This window comes from Lissotriton vulgaris, chromosome 11, assembly GCF_964263255.1.
Source record: "Lissotriton vulgaris chromosome 11, aLisVul1.2, whole genome shotgun sequence".
Classification (NCBI taxonomy): domain Eukaryota; kingdom Metazoa; phylum Chordata; class Amphibia; order Caudata; family Salamandridae; genus Lissotriton; species Lissotriton vulgaris.
The window spans coordinates 405494409-405510067 of record NC_141699.1 but is presented as its reverse complement, the minus strand read 5'-3'; positions in this window follow the sequence as shown (position 1 = coordinate 405510067).

The following is a 15659-nucleotide window of genomic DNA, read 5'->3' as shown; positions in this document are numbered from 1 at the left end:
CATAGCAATGTGCGCAAACAAGGCCCTGCCCTCACTACAGTTTCAGCAACAAGATAATAATCCCATTGCAATTGCTGTTTCATATTTTTGATGGAGCTCAGGTTAGATTGGTGGCCACTTCCATCTTTGCATATTCTAAAATCGAAGTCCACATTTGTGTATCTTGTCAACACACGAAATAGTGGAGGACAATCCTCTTACCTAATTGTGGGTGCAGTGGTAGGCATCATCCAAACAGATAGAGATGCTAGATTCAAACTTTCTGCTTCTGCATCACCTTGAGGATTATACAGCTTTCAAAGTCTCCACCTAGGTCAGAGTGTAGTCTATCTGGCAATCTGTAGAGCACAAATGCTTTTACCAAGTTATTGCAACAATTGCTTTTTGTCTTTGTACATGTTTAAACATAATGAGGGAAATGATCTGTCAAAAGAATTCTATTCTCAAACCCCGACTTTCAGCACTACTGTTAAGTGCATAACCCGTAAGAACTGCTTTTTTGTGACAGTGTGTTCAATGGAATACACTGACTAGGTGTTTTGTATTATTTCTACAACTGTCCAGTCTAGTAAATTCCTTTGCAGATTCTATTGCATTTTGTTGTCCCAATATATGTTGTCACCATGGATTAATTTAAGTACAACGAGACAATGTTTTCGAGGTAGTCCTGTTATTCAGTAGTACTGAAAATTGAGTTTTTTATCTTCTTTCTTTGAAACTCCTCACTTCATTAACCGTTTGTCTAAGACCTTTGCCATGCTGACACTTTTAGAATGGATAAGTGGTGCCTCAAAGTTGCAAATTCTATTCTTTGATGCAACAAACTACATTTAACATTTAGTGTCCAAGAAGAATGTGTTGAATACAAGCCAGCAAGTTATTTCTCGGTTCAGTGATTAACTTGATCCCATATGAACATTTAAGGGATATTTTACTGCCCATTTGAGAGCCAGGGACTTCCCTTTGTAGACAGGATACTTTCTTTTGGCATTGTCATGCCTCTTTTGGGATACTATGCAACTGATAAAGTATGCTTTCCCCTCACTTTCACAGAGTACAGATTCTAGCCCTGCAAGGCTAAGAATAGGGCAGACCATTCCTGAACCCGCGCATTGTCAGAGACCAGTATAGTCGGACAGCATAACGTCAGGGCCAAAACAAAAGTCTGGATCCCAAATACACACGCAGTCAGGGACTCGGGCATGGGGAAATGCCCGTATACCATACAGGGGACATTCCAGTCAAAACAGAAAGGAATCCTCTGAAAATGGCCAGGCTGTTTTTCCGAATTACAGTGGCCTTTCAAATACTTAATATAGATCTATTTCACTTGCAAAAACATTTTTTCCACAGTTCTACATCCCCAGATTGCATGATATCCCAATGGTCTTCCGCTATTTTTTAAAACTCTGCATGCAAATGTGATTATGAATAAGACTTTCAATTGTTCCACCTTCTTTCTTTCTTTTGAATAATGCCATCCTTACCTCTCTCCTCCTCATGCTTCCTCTGAGTATAGTCTACTCCAAGTTGCATGACTGTCTACCTTAATTTTCTTTATTGTGTTTCTGCAAATTGCCTATACGTCACTTTAAAAATCACAATCTCCCCTTTGGAACCGCAGCCAGGCATCCTAGCAATGCCTACTCTCCTCTAGCCTATCCAATCAACCATTTGCAAAAACGCACATAGCCCCACTAATTAACACACCTCACCCCTATTAAACCAATCTACCACAATGAAATTGAAGCAAATGCATGGAATTGTTTTTTTGGGAGTATAAAACTAAACCCAATTAACCTATAATCAATAAACATTGAAAATAACCACTACTCTTGGGATCCAGAGAAGCGTGCTACACATTGTAAAGCACTTCAATGTCTCATCACGGGTAGAAAGCGCTATATAAATCCAATAACAATACAATACTATATGGTGGAGATAGGGTTGACTTGGGATAATGAAACTAAGTCCATGAGCAATATTTAGTGTGCCAGTAAGAGCCGAGAAGGCTTCTTCACAATGGGTGTCCAAGGATGCCAAAAAGGTCACATCGCCCAAACATACATTGGAGTTTAGTGTTCCGAATGTACAAAATATTAGTCTACACCTGTTTCTTACTCCCTAGTTATTTAAAAATGCAAAGCCAGCAGAAAATGTTGATAGTGTTGTATTGCACTGTATTGTAATGTTATTTGTACAGCACTTGCATTATTTAGAAAACCCAAAGAAACAGTGAATCCCTTGATCAGTCAGTCAATCCTGTACCTTAGGTAGGCGTTTGGGAAGCTCCTCTAAAGTAGTCCCAAAAACCATGAAGGTATCACAATGCACATAGTAATGTTTTCAGATCAAAACTTAAAAACCACTGAAATGTACCACTTATGGTTAGATAAACTAACCATAACGCACTCCCCCATAATGCCCTCATCATGCACAAGGTCGAAACAATCTGCCGCAGCAAACATTATTGGCCGACTTAGAGGACATCTAAGGGATATTAAAACTACTGGCCCATCAGTAAATCTCCCAGCTCTTGTTCATGAAGAAATTATACATCTGGAGTGTCAATTCCTGCCTGCATATGGCCTTCAGTCGTGCACAGTGGATGAAGGCTGCATAGCTTGGGGATGGGTCCTAAGCCCATTTCTCTGTAGTCAAGCCCTGTTGCATATTGCCTTAGGCCCATGATTTTCCCGTTTTTAACTTTTTTTTGCGGTTCACTGTCTAATGTCAGTAGTACTCTCTAGTGGCATCATGTAAAATGATGCCCCCCTGCAGAATGTGAAGAAGTCTCCCATACATCACAGATTTTCACTGGCCTTGGGGTGGAACCCCCCCCCCCACAAGGATTGGAGGGCCCCTGACGGATTGGGGACCCCTATTCACCAGAGTGGCGGAGGGGCATACGTTAAGGCCCTGTTATGTCTAATGCTAGCTCTTTCCCTTTCAGATTAGCCGCTTAACCGCACCAGCAATTCCACCGCAGTGCCGTGCTTAAGCGGAGTTAGCGGGCCGCATTGGCCAACAGACGTTCACAGCACTACGGATGTAGTGCTCGCGACGGCCGTTGGCAGACAAACGCAGCGAAGGGGTTAAAAGTCAGTGGCATAACAACACTTGAGGGGACTCCCCTCAGGTCTGGATTGGGATCGCAAACCAGCCCTGGCAATTACGTCTGACTGGCGGGGGTGGGGGGACTGCCGAGAACACTGTTACAAGGGGCCGATTTTGCAGCAGCCCAGTAACAAAAACGCCCACACCGGTCTAAAACTGTCCTCCACCCTTCCAGCCCACGGGGGAAACGCCCGGTGCCCGCTATAGCCAGTCCGGCCCTGGCCCCCCTGCAAACTACATGGAGGGGGCCCACTACGCTCTGGACCCAGTCAGGTGCTCTAAGGTCAGGCCAGGTGTCTACCGCTTGTGCACAGTGCTGAAGGGGGCAGCCCCGAAACGCGGGGCTACGTGGACTATTGTTGCGTCACTGTGAGAACCGAAGTGCTTTATGAAAGATGCTGGCTTTGAGTCCCCTACCCACTCTCGAAATGGGCCTTGAAGACTCTGCCTGAAAGAGAAACAAATTAACAATTTAGTTTCCCTTCAGCCCTGGGTTTGCACTGTGGCTAATGTTTGAGAGAGCCACACATGTTGATAGCACAGACAAGCTAAGGGGCCCACACGCAGGGGTGCCCGTCACGCCCCTATATGTCATCAGTGATGTCATGGAAAATCTCATCAGTGATGTACTTTAACCTGTTATGAATTATGTCATGTGTAAGGTGAGAATGAAGTGAATGGCAAATAAATGTTGCTCTATTGGACACTGGTTTATATCACCATCATTTTGTAGCCATTATCAAGAAAACATTTAAGGCATTTGAAGTCAAAAACAAATGTTCTAGAGGTTATCACTACTTGGAGTGGGAAACAACCCAACTACCTATCAGAGATATCTTTGTCTGTAACTCGAGTTAATCATTGATCAGGAACTGAACACTCTGGCACTTTATTCCCCAAGCATTGATAACGAAGAGTTCAGCACCTCATAGGAAACAATGTCACCTGGTTCAGGATCCTTGTCAGTTGTCCAGCAATCTCAAAAGATAGATTACCAAAAGTCTGGATGTGAACCTACATAAAGAAGCACAGCTGAAAGCACCCGGGCCCATGCCAATAGCATGCATTACCCTTCCGCCGAACAAAGCAATTTCCAATTAAGCCAAGAACATACCACGAAGTGCTAGGGATTGCCGTAGTGGTTAGGAGAATCTGCAACATATCAGATCAATCTACCTGGGTATGCCAATCTAATAGGAGGTATCTTGGCGAGGAATATCCTTAAACCCTAAGGTCACAAATCTAACTGAATTGTGTCTGTGCCCCTGATTAATTTCTCAAAATGTCCTCTCACCGATTTTACAGTCCCACAATCGAAAATTCTACAAGAATTATCATTTTGGATCCATGCACATCGCGCATATACCTGTAGACCAGATTATTGCTGATTGCTAGGAGACACACACCACTGCTGCTAGAATTTTAATATATTGTTGCTGCTAAATTCATTTTTAAACGTGACTTAATACGTGTTGCTAAAATAATTTTTTAAACCGTGATTGATACGTGTTTTTAAAATTGGTTCACTCACTGTGCTCATTGTCTGGTGTTTGCTACTTGCACTTGCTAATTGCACAACCCTCTCCCTGTCGCCGCGGGAAGTCCCGTTAGAGCGGAGGGAGTCAGGGTCTTCAGAGCCGCCCACGAGCACAGCCGCCATATTGGGACGGCTCGGGACATGCTCTAGCCTCTGAAAATCTGAACGAGAGGCAGCTATTTAGCCCTCGCTCGTAAGGATGCGCAGCGGACGTGCGCAGCGGGCGCGCGCCGAAGACGCGCCTAAGACTAGCCCGTCTGCGCCCGTCCGCGCCTGGCCCGGGCCTAGGGCCACCGCCCTTGGCATTATTCCTCCACATGCCACCGGCCTTCCCTTACGTTACTCATCTTCCCAACTGAGGGATCTGAATCCTGGTACCATCAGTTGGCGATGCAAGTGCAGGCCCCTCTCCACTAACATAAATTATATCCCTGAGATATGCCCTGGGTGCACCTACCAACTGCCCCGCCCCAGCCTTGCTCAGAACGTTGCCCTCGGCGTACTAGGTAAACCTCCCTGCCACAGATCGGAAGTGCCACATAAGTCTATATATCGGGCAGCACTTATTAATGTGCGTTCCCTCCCTTGCCATAGTTTACATATTAGGGAATGTATCCTCAGCCAGGACCTGGACATACTTTTTGTCACGGAAACCTGGGGGACGACGCTTCAGGACCTGACTTTTGTCAGGCAATCCCGGAAGGATATAGTGTGGCCAGGCAGGATAGAATAACAGGAAGAGGTGGTGGTATAGCCATTATTCATAAGGATACATATCGTTCCAGATTTGACCTCATCCAGGGTTTAGATTGTGAATCTGCAACATTCGCTATCAATCTCAACCACAAGCAAGCCCTTAAAGGGATTCTCCTGTATAGACCCCCGGGTCCACGGAACAAATTTTTAGCCACTCTCCCCAATCTTAATGTTCATATCATAGGATCCCCAGACTACCTAATTCTGGGTGATTTTAATTTTCCCCTTGAAGATCAGGAGAACAACGATGCCGTGCAGCTTATTGCTGACTTGCAGACTCTGGGACTGCAGCAACTAGTGAAGGGCCCTACACATCAAGCCGGACATACGTTGGATGGCTTATTCACCAACAATCCCGATGTCATGATGGTGGATGTTTTGCCATTAGTATGGTCTGATCACAAAGCTATTATCTTCACCATAAAATCACGTGCCCCTAACCCTCCTCAATGTAAACAAAGAGGTAGGATAGGAATTCGGGCATGGAAAAGTGCAGATATCCCACGGTTTATGGATATTTTGACCTCCTCCCCACCCACAGGTTCTGATAGCCCGGATGTATTATCAGCCCAGTTCCAAGAGTGGATCCAGAACGCGGCTAATCAGGTAGCCCCGGAGAAATTTATTTTCTCTAACAGAACTTCTCCTTCGGCAAAATGGTTCACTGAGGAGCTTAGGCTACATCGACAACATTGCAGGAACTTGGAGAGGCGGTGGCGCAAGCAGTATTGCCCCGTAGCCAAGCAATCCTACAAAGATGCGCTTGCAATCTATAAAAAGGCCATCGCTGTTCAAAAAAGTGCTTTCTTCTCTACTCAAATTGAGACCGCTCATAATTCAGCCAGGGAGCTGTTTTCGGTGGTAAACACTCTGTCCAACCCCCCTTCAGGACCTGGAATCGAACCCTCACAAACATTATGTGACTCTTTGGCTATGTTCTTTTCTACTAAGGTTGCTGACATCTATTCATCTTTTACCGGAAACCCCAGAGGGGAGAACAGGGAGGCAAGCCATCAAGCTAACAGTGGACATGCCACCTTCCCCTCCTTTCATCCAGTCACTATTGACCAGGTTAGCAGGCTTATTGCCGCCACCACCAAGGCAGGCTCCCCTCTCGACCCCTGTCCTCCGATGGTGATGAACGCCATAAATGAGGCAATTTCTTCTCCTCTCACAGACATATGCAATGCCATGTTTCAAACTGGCATATATCCAGACGGCTGGAAGAATGCGGTTATAAAACCCTTGCTTAAAAAACAATCTCTGGACCCTGCAGTCTCGGCCAATTATAGACCAATTGCGGGCCTTCCTTTTCCAGCAAAAATTTGTGAAGCTATAATGAACCAACAGCTTTCTGAGTTCGTCGACTCCCACAATCTTTTAGACGATACTCAGTTCGGATTTAGAAAGGGCCATGGGACCGAGACTGCACTAATAAAAGCATCTGATGAAATTAGATCCATCATGGACCAAGGAGGAGCGGCAGTCCTTATTCTTTTGGATTTGTCCGCGGCCTTCGACACGGTCGATCATGCCATCTTGATCGACCGTGTCACAGCCCTGGGGATTGTCGACTTGGCTGGAGATCTTATTTCATCTTTCCTGAACAGTCGCACGCAGACAGTGAAATGAGGTAATTTTTACTCTCCTGTCTCCGCAATCCCCTGTGGGGCCCCCCAGGGCTCCTCGCTAAGTCTGACGCTGTTTAACATCTATGTAGCGGACTTAGCGAGGGTAATTAAAACCCATGGGTTGCGTCTGACATCTTATGCAGACGACACCCAACTAGTCCTGGCGGTGCATAAGGATGGTCCAGTGGTGGCAGCAAAATTTCAAGAAGCAATGCTGGTCGTTTGCTCCTGGATGTTAACAAATTGTCTGAAACTTAACTCGGATAAGACCGAGGTTATGACCTTTGGCAACCTATCCCCGGAATGGTCACCCATCTGGTGGCCAAGCCAGATGGGCCCCCCGCCTGTCCCAGTTGCCAAAGTCAGAAACCTGGGAGTTTTTTTCGACAATAAGCTGGTCTTTAACCATCATGTAAACAAGGTAGTATCATCCGCCTTTTATGTCCTGAAGAAAATCAGGAAACTCATGCCCTATCTTCCAGCATCAGCAGGGAAAACTCTCATTACTACCTTGGTATTCTCGAAGATGGACTACGGGAATGCCCTCTTTCTGAACACTCAAAAACAAGTCCTAATGAAACTCCAGTCCATACAGAATGTGGCAGCCAGAATTCTGCTCGGTATTCCCCAACGCCATCCGACAACTACAGCCATTCGACAGCTTCACTGGCTAAAAGTGGAAAACCGTATTAAATTCAAGGCATTATGTATTGCCTATAAAGCCGTACACAATATAAGACCTAGGTTTCTGAGAGAGGCCTTTAAACTGCACACCCCAAAGAGACAGCTCAGATCTGCAAACATTTGCATGCTCTCAGTCCCTCGAACCAAAACAGTGACCTGGGGAGACAGGCGTTTCATGGTAGCAACGCCCAAGCTATGGAACACCCTCCCTCTGATCATTAAAACCGCCCCCAACCTGGTAGGTTTCCGTAAGCTCCTTAAAACCTGGTTATTTGACCAGTAAGCGGGTGGGCATCGGTCCTTATCTGAGTAAGCATATGCGCCGAGAAACCCACGGGTAATTGTCGCGCAATTAAAATCTTAAATAAATAAAAAATAAATACAAACCAAAACTTCATTTTAGTCACTTATCTGTTGAGTGATTGGAGAAAAGTGCAGTATGATGGAAACTGGCTGCCTGGACACAAGTATTAATTTGCATGAATCTGAGATCAGCATGAGCTCTGTAATTTAAGGGTGAGGAGTCCCAATAATACCCTCCAAAGTCAATATAATTAGAAACGATCCTGACAGTGTTTCTTCGGCACCATGGAATAGGGCTACATGTAGGAGTAGGAAATTTCAGATGAAGAGCAAGCCTTTTTTCCTGCTAGGAAACAGTAGCGGAGGTTCCTGAATGGTCACTGCAGAGGGCTCTACAGGATGCAGTCCTTGGAACACAAATCATGATGATGACAGCATGCCACCAAGAATCCCTCTATTGGAGGGAAGATGAAGGTGCCATCCTTGAGACTGTGATACCTCAGGGTGCCCATCCTACCCCCAAGCCAACAAAGTCCTAAAGAAAAAGAAGTCTTCCTACCTGACCAGGCATCTTTCTGAGCTCAAAAAAGCATCTCTCACTAAATTAGACACAATGCTCTCAACCCTCGGGACAGAAAAGTGCTGGTCATAATGGACGGTTACCTAAGATGGTTAAACCCAAAAGTAGTCTCTGGGACCTGGGTGCAGAATAGTATGTAGGAACAGTGGTCCCAAAACACCATAATACAATACACAAAATTTACAAGGATCAAACCACAAATTCAAAAAAGACAGAGTATTTGTTGCACTCATTGTTATTTAATCAAATAAATGTTGCTCTGTTGGACACTGGTTGATATCACTATCATTTTGTAGCCATTATCAAGAAAACATTTAAGGCATTTGAAGTCAAAAATAAATATTCTAGAGGTTATGACTACTTGGAGTGGGAAACAACCCAACTATCTATCAGAGATATCTATGTGTGTAACTCGAGTTACTCCAAGTGGCGACATTGATCAGGAACTGAACACTCTGGCACTTTATTCCACAAGCATTGATAACGAAGAGTTCAGCACCTCATAGGAAACAATGTAACTTGGTTCAGGATCCTTGTCAGTTGTCCAGCAATCTCAAAAGATAGATTACCAAAAGTCTGGATGCGAACCCACATAAAGAAGCGCAGCTGAAAGCATCTGGGCCCATGCCAATAGCATGCATTACCCTTCCGCTGAACAAAAAGCAATTTCCAATTAAGTCAGGAACATACCACGAAGTGCTAGGGATTGCCGTAGTGGTTAGGAGAATCTGCAACATATCAGATGGATCTACCTGGGTATGCCAATCTAATAGGGGGTATCTTGTTGAGGAATATCCTTATACACTAAGGTCACAAATCTAACTCAACTGTGTCTGTGCCCCTGATGAATTTCTCAAAATGTCCTCTCACCGATTTTACAGTCCCGCATTCGAAAATTCTACAAGAAAATACAAACCAAAACTACATTTTAGTCACTTATCTGTTGAGTGATTGGAGAAAAGTGCAGCATGATGTAAACTGGCTGCCTGGACACAAGTATTAATTTGTATGAATCTGACATCAGCATGAGCTCTGTAATTTAAAGGGTGAAAAGTCCCAATAATACCCTCCAGAGTCAATATAATTAAAAACAATCATGACAGTGTTTCTCCGGCACCATGGAATAGGGCTGCATGTAGGAGTAGGAAATTTCAGATGAAGAGCAAGCCTTTTTTCCTGCTAGGAAACAGTAGCGGAGGTTCCTGAGTGGTCACTACAGAGGGCTCTACAGGATGCAGTCAAGTGCCAGGTTCCTTGGAACACAAATCATGATGATGACAGCATGCCACCAAGAATCCCTCTATTGGAGGGAAGATGAAGGTGCCATCCTTGAGACTGTGATACCTCAGGGTGCCCATCCTACCCCCAAGCCAACAAAGTCCTAAAGAAAAAGAAGTCTTCCTACCTGACCAGGCACCTTTCTGAGCTCAAAAAAGCATCTCTCACTAAATTAGACACAGTGCTCTCAACCCTCGGGATAGAAAAGTGCTGGTCATAATGGACGGTTACCTAAGAAGGTTAAACCCAAAAGTAGTCTCTGGGACCTGGGTGCAGAATAGTACGTAGGAACAGTGGTCCCAAAACACGATAATACAATACACAAAATTTACAAGGATCAAACCACAAATTCAAAAAAGACAGAGTATTTGGTGCACTCAGTGTTATTTAATCAAATAAATGTTGCTCTGTTGGACACTGGTTAATATCACTATCATTTTGTAGCCATTATCAAGAAAACATTTAAGGCATTTGAAGTCAAAAATAAATATTCTAGAGGTTATGACTACTTGGAGTGGGAAACAACCCAACTATCTATCAGAGATATCTATGTGTGTAACTCAAGTTACTCCAAGTGGCGACATTGATCAGGATCTGAACACTCTGGCACTTTATTCCACAAGCATTGATAACGAAGAGTTCAGCACCTCATAGGAAACAATGTAACCTGGTTCAGGATCCTTGTCAGTTGTCCAGCAATCTCAAAAGATAGATTAGCAAAAGTCTGGATGCGAACCCACATAAAGAAGCGCAGCTGAAAGCATCTGGGCCCATGCCAATAGCATGCATTACCCTTCCGCCGAACAAAGCAATTTCCAATTAAGTCAGGAACATACCACGAAATGCTAGGGATTGCCGTAGTGGTTAGGAGAATCTGCAACATATCAGATGTATTGGACCCGGCCCTTTAGGCAGGTTCACCCCAAGACTTTTTGCTTTTTCCTAGCCTGTTTCTGTGACCTGGTGTTGGTGATTTTAGGCCTCTGCGCACTTTTTCACTGTGGTACAGTGTAAAGTGCTTGAGCTCTCTGTGTATGTGTGGTGAGTGACCTGCCCTCCCATAGGAATGAATGGGGAATATGTAGTTCCTGATGTGTGGGGAGTGGAGGGGCGAGTTTGATATGTACGAACTCGTGAGATTGAATGCTGCGTGATGGTATATGCGGCATGAGTGTGGCTAGTCTAGAAGTGCCACTTTTAGAAGTTGGCATATTTGTGTAATTTGTGTCTGGCGTGTGATTGGCTGGTGAGCCTGGCCCAGAGTGCCTGGGCCTGCTTGTGGATTGACTGTCTGGTTTGAGGGTGACAGGGGCTGAAGAGCCCAGGAGGTTGTCTGAGTCAGCCCATGGATGAAAGGCAGCATCTGCTGCCAGGGACGTGGGAGGAGATGGCACCTGATAGTGAAGGGCTGTGCCTGCCTGACCACAATGCTGGCTCCACCCCCCCGCTGGGCGACTGCCACCTCTGCCCCTGATACTGAAGGGACTTCCCTATAACCAGTTCTAGCTGGTTCTCACACTGCCTGCACAAAGACTTCAAAGACTTTTCCCTGTATAACAAGGGGCTGTGTCCCCTTCCAATTTGTTCTTGTTTTCTGGACTTGAATCTGCCAGGGGCATGCTGCTGCTTGGGCTCAGGGGAAGGCTTGCCTCCCTGGGCCCTGCCCAGCCCCTGGAGACCTGATGGACTTTCCTGGATAACTGGACTGCTGAAGGACTTCCTGGGACCCTCTGCCTTGCCTGGGGTGATGGGAGACTTTTTTTGGCCCTGGAAGCCTTGTCCTGTAACGCCCTGCAGCTGCTGGGACCCTCCTTGCTGTGGGGGTCCTTTCTGGGGCGTTTCTGGGGATTGCTGGGCTCTCCAGCACCTGGTGGGCGCCTTTCATCCTGATTTCTGGCAGAGCGCTGTGGTTATCCCGTGGGGGAAGCGCTCCTGCCCTTTGGGTGGCCCGAGTGCTTCGTGTGCACTTTTATTTTAATTGTTACGGTATTCTCCTGTTTATTGGCCCCCTTTGCGAGTGCCCACCTCGCTTGTAGGTTTTATTGTAATCTCGAGGGTGCCCACTCCTCGGTTTGCCCCTGAGAATCACTGCCGCTGCCGGGCCGAAAAACAGGAAGTCAGGCGGCATCGCGCCTGACTCTGGGCGGGACTTCCTGTTTGAAAAAGGAAGTCCCGCCGGCCGCCGGGCACTGATTGGGTGCCGTCCGATGAGAGCAGGAAGCGTGGACTGCCACGGGGCTCCTGTGTGCTGAGGGAGCCCCGGGAAGAGAAGAGGCCGGCAGAGAGGAGGAAGCGTGGCTGTTGCGGGGCTCCCCGTGAGCTGAGGGAGCCCCGGGAAAAGGTGGTGCTGTGTGGGGAGGTCGGGAGGTCACCCCGCCTCCCTGGGTGGCCGAAGGAAAGTGCTGCCGTCCCCCAGCGAGGAGGGGACGAGAAGGAGAGCCCCGCAGAGGAAGCCTGCGAGTCGGTGAGTGGGGCCGGGACTGTTTGGGGCAGCAGGGGGCGTCGGGGCACATTGCCGGTGCCCGCTCCCCTCCAGTGTGAAGCGCCGGTGGTGGCTCAGGGGCATAGCTTCGTGTCAGAGCCTGAGAGGCTCCGGGGGCCACGATGATTTAAGTAGTCTGTGCGCTCCACAATGGTGGTGCAGTTAAGGGCGGCCCCGGTTGGCAGCGGGTCGCCCCAACGTTCCTGAGAGCCTGAGAGAGGCTCTGGGGGCATGTTTTGTTTAGAGCCCCGTGGCTCCAATGTTGGACACCCTTGTTTAGAGAAGGGCCAGTGAGTTTGTGGCCAGAGCCTGAGAGCTCCATCGTTTGGGGCATATGTTTTTAGAGCCTGTGTGGCTCCCACAGTGGGTGCAGTTTGCGCCCAAGGGTCAGTGAGGACCCTGTCGCAGTTTCTTTGATGATTCCCAGCTGCCCAGCAACGAGTGGGCAGCTGCACCGTTTAGGTCTTGGGATTGCCCAGGTGCCCAGCAAGTAGTGGGCACCTGCTACGTTTAGGCTTGTGCTTGGACTGGCGCTGCTTGGCAGCGCGCCCTGACATTTGGACACAGGGCGTCTGAGCCCCAACAAGGCCAGTTGGCCTAGGGACTGCCACAGAGGGTGGTATGTAAGTTTTGCGCAATGTGGTTACCTGCTATGTTTAGGATGGCAATTGCCTACTGTGTGTTTTTGCACTATTGAGTTGGGTTGGGGCACCTCTGAATGTTTTTAATGCATCATGTGTCTTTCTTGATTTTACACCTCTGAATGCTTTTGTGCATCATGTGTCTTTCTTTCCCTGCGCTGCACCTCTGAATGTTTTAGGCATCATGTGCCTTCTTGCGCTGCACCTCTGAATGTATTTTATTGCATCATGTGCTTTGTTCTGAACACCGCTGAATGTGTAGGTTTATGCATCATGTGTTTCCCTTGTCTTACACCTCTGAATGTTCTTAGGCATCATGTGTTTTCCTTTATTACTCCTCTGAATGTGTTTCATGTATCATGGGTAATGTGTTCTTGCTTATACCCCTAAATGTATTTTATTCTTAGGTGGTTGTTCTTTCCAGTACAGGTGGTACTTACCTGTTCCCAGTAGTTACTGGATGTGATTTATAACTGTTATTTTGTGCCATACTTATTCTTATTTCTAAACGTGTTGATTCTGACAGTGGCCCATGTGGCCCTGTCGTGTACATAATCCCTTGTGAATATTGCCCATGCCAGTTGGCACCATGTATATTGTGTGATACTATCTGATGTGTTTTACAATACAAAAGTTATTTTATAATAACCTTGTGTGGAGTTCCTTTTGTGGTGTGCCTAGGATGTTGTTGCTGTTGTGTGCTGGCGCAAATGCTTTACACATTGCCTCCGAGTTTAGCCTTACTGTTCGTGCCAAGCTACCAGGGGGTGAGCAGGGGTTATCTTGGCGGGTGACTCCCTTGCCCTGACTAGAATGGTGGTTTCTGCCTGGCTTTGGCATCAGCCTTAGCCTACCAGAAATAGCCAGTTCTAACATTGTTGGTCAGCGGTGCGGATTTGGACTTGTGTTTGCGCAGTGCCACAGTGACAGCTGGCTACATTACAAAACTCTGCATTTTTTAGATAGTCACATGTTTGGGATTATTGTTAGTGATTTTTTTTTTCCTCAAGAGTGTCATTTTCAAATGTGTTCCTGCGCTTTATGTTTAGTGGCAGATGAGAGAAAGTGACAGGGCAGGACGCCAGTAGAGAGGGGAGGTTCCCATAGATTAGGAATCCCTTGCTGGGTCCTGTGCCCAATCCCTGGTCCTGTCCCTGTGTGGGTAGATGGAAGAGAGGGAGTGTGGAGGAGAAATGACTAGCTCAGGAGGGTGGTTATCGCCTGAGTGTAGTGTGTGTGTCTGGATTCCACAGTATGGTAGGATCCAGTGGTGGCAGCTTAAATGTGTCCAGTGCGTGTGAAGTCCCATTCCCAGTTCCCAGAGTATGGTGCCTGGTGCTCAGTAAGAGGGGTACAGGTTGTGAGTCAGAGGCAGTGAGGAACTGTCTCACCAGTCTGGAGGGGGAGTGTGTGGATGAGTGGTGTCTTGAACTGGAGGAGTCAGTGTGAGTTTTTTTTAAGGAGCTTGCACGTGAGATGTACCTCTGGTTGTGTGCAGGAGGTCCTGCAGAGGCACTGGACAAGAAGGTGGATGTCTGGCGGTGTGCTAGATGTCTTGCAGAGGCATTAGGAAGTGATTCTAAAAGGAGTGGCTTGTGTATCTGATGATCCTGTGAAGGGGAAGAGGTTCATGTGTAACCCAGCTAGGTCTCAGTAGTATGGTAGGGGTGTAGGGGCTCACGCCCTGTCTCAGTGGAGGCGGAGTGAGTGTGGGACGGTGTGTCCCACGTTGGCCCGAAACCCTATCTCAGGGCCTGGAGGGTTCCCTAAAGGAGTGCCAGGTCAGGGGCCTAGGCTGTACTTACAGGTCATTTGAGGAGGATCTTCCTGTGTCTAGAGGACGGGGAGTGTCTGTAACCAGAACTCCGGCGGTCCTGGTGTTGGGCAGCACCGCTCATAAGTGGAGGGTGCAGAAGTCCTGGCTCGCTGAGCATTTGACCGTCTAGGGTGCTTGACCATTTGTGGGGCCTCTGGAGGTTGTTCCCCGAGGAGTGGGGAGGCCAGGTTCAGGTTCAGCCTGACCTGGAGGGAAGGGCATCTGTATTCAGTGTCCTGACCGGTTTTGGCTTCTAGGGGTACCGCTCCAAGGTGGGAGGGTGCAGAACTCTGGAAGGGGGTGCAGAGGGACGGTGTACTTCTGACCCCGGTGCAACCTGAGGGTTTAGATCCTAGGTTGGGAGATTAGGAAGCTTCCAGGTCAAGAGGAATCTCTACCAAAGTAGATCAGCTGAAGAGACTGAGGGGGCTGCCCTTGCTGTGTGATCTGGGGCTCACGTGCAGTTTGTTGTTTCCACTAAGGTAGAGAAAGGGGACTTTGCTGTGTGCTGTGTCCCCCCACCTGCTTGAAGAGGAACTGTGCTGTGTGCTTTGTCCCTCAGAAGTGAAAAAGTTTCCAGGTGGTAGACAAGTGATGGAGTGAGGTCCTGATCTGGTAGGAGAATTGTGTTCTGGTGAGTGCTTCTCTCTGAGGGTGGGGAAACCCAGAAGTAGAGGTAGGGTGGGGCATTCTTGCCCGTGACCTCTGGTAAGCCTGGGGGTGTGGACCCTAGGTTGTTGGATCAGTGGTAGTTGTAGCTACACTGAGTGAGAGAGTGGAGAATGGCTATTGTGTGCCAGGGGTTACTGCCCCCCGCTCTGTGGATTAGTTAGG